The sequence below is a fragment of the Octodon degus genome, unplaced genomic scaffold, assembly GCF_000260255.1.
Source record: "Octodon degus isolate 3935 unplaced genomic scaffold, OctDeg1.0 scaffold00126, whole genome shotgun sequence".
Taxonomy (NCBI): Eukaryota; Metazoa; Chordata; class Mammalia; order Rodentia; family Octodontidae; genus Octodon; species Octodon degus.
The window spans coordinates 2,122,258-2,124,390 of NW_004524702.1; positions in this window are offsets into that span (position 1 = coordinate 2,122,258).

The following is a 2,133-nucleotide window of genomic DNA, read 5'->3' on the forward strand; positions in this document are numbered from 1 at the left end:
AGGGTCACTCACAAAACTCAAGGAATTGTAACGTGAAACTCATAGGTCAGGGACTGTTGTGTCATTGGAGCTTGTCTTTATATCCAGCCCTCCTGTCGTCTTTCCTGACTCACTTAACTCATCCATATGTTACTAATAGGACTGGGTTTATGTTTTGTTTTGTAATGTTTTCTGCCTTAATGTGTTTTCCTTAATCTGTTCTGTTTCTCTATTTTACTTCCTTTGTTTGCCTTAAATGAAACTTTTTTTGTTGTATGTATTTAATACAGAGTCTATAGGGTCTCACTATGCAGCTCGGACTCATAGTGATCCTCCTGTGTTCAGCCTTCCCAGTGCTGGGATTACAGGTGTGCGCCACCACACCTGGACTTGGTGGCCGGCTCAGTGTACCTGGGGATGGAGCCATAGTGATACGTGATTTCAGGGATCAAACCCCACTCCCTGCACTTGCCTAAGCAAATGCTTTGTCTGCTAAGCTATCTTGCCAGCCTCTATGACTTCTCTCTGTAGATGGCTTGGGAGAAAATGGTTGAGTTTTTTATAAGTTATTGAAGGAAATAAAGTAAATACTTGGTAGGACATACAGATTATGTGAAATTCACATTTCTGTGTCCATAAGCAGAGCTTCAGGCACATGCCCCATGCACACATCACTGGGGGCTGCTCTCACTGCAGCAGTGGAATGGAATTCTTGCTGCAGAAACCATGAGTGGTGAGCCCAGGGACCAGGCAGCCCTAACAGTTCTTAAGCCCTTGTCTGTTGCCACCAGCATGGCCCAGAAGCAGTGTTTTCTCATCACCTGGGATCACCTTGGGTTGGGAATGAGCATGGTAAATGTTGAGCTGTGGTATTGAGGTGGTGGAGGGGGGCCTGATTTCAAGATACCTGTGGGTCAGAGGTCTAATTAGACATACCAGGAATCTAACAAGGAATGAGGTGAATGAGACATTCTGAGAGAGAGAAACTTCTGTGGAAACTAGAAGCCAGCCAAAAACAAGATCAGTGTAACAGTGTAGGTACTCAGTCTGATCTACACAATAGCTTTCAGGAATACATACCTCCCATAAATCTGTGAGGGACAGGCACTGCCCTTGGAATTTGGATGTCCTCAGCTTGAGCTGGATCAAACTGGACAGTGTGTGGACTGTGGCAAAGCCTCGACCTTGACTGTACTTACGCACCAGCGTGCACAGTAGCCAGTGGCCCTCTATGTGCAGCGTACAAGCCTGCTCATGCATGGATAGTACATGAGTGAGTGAGGTCACCCCAGAGGGAAGCCTGCATACAGGAAGTAGAGAGGCTGTTTGCTTCAACTAGCATGTACTACCAGAGCATCCATGCTGGGAAGGAAGCCCATATGGCTCTGCAGTAACGCTGAGGCACAGTTCCACACTGGGGAAGGAGTTAAGGAGGTTAAGGAGTGTTTTAGAGCCTTTGTTTTCAAGTATACAGTCTCATTACTGAACAGCACACACAGGGAGAAGCCCCTTGCCTGCAAGGACCATTGGGGCTCAGGAGTGATATAATGCACTTGGCGTCAGAGAACTACTGGTGGGAAGCCATGTTGTGTAAGGTGCGTGGTAATGTCTTTGCTGGGAGCTCAATTACAGCATGGCTCAGCATCAGACAGCTTACCCTCGGGAGAAAGCCTGCTGGTGTGAGGAGTGAGAAGGCCTGGTACAAAGACAGTTTGCAGTGACGTCAGCAAACCCACCCTCACAAGCCATGTCAGAAGGCTCAGGGTTGGCGCAACACAAGCCTCCGTGACAGTGATTTGCTATGAACATAGACTATGAGGACATCGTGTTTTGAATTCAAGTGCTATTTACGATCAAAATTATTTGCTCAGGAGAGGAACTTCTCAAAGAGGAGGCTCAGTATAACTGCCTGCAGGCCAGTAGGGCCTCCTTTTTTTTTTTTTTTAAATTTATTTATTCATTTTGTGTGTGTGTGTGTGCGGGGCTGGCTGGCATGTGGTGCTGGGGGATTGAACCGCGGTCCCTGTGCTTTGCTAAGCTTGTTCTTAGTAGGTGCTTTAGACCACTGAGCCATCTGACCAGCCCCAGGGCCTCCTCTCTTGCCTGGTCTTTTTTTTTTAATTGAGAAACAAATAGTAATGAAACAGTTTCAGA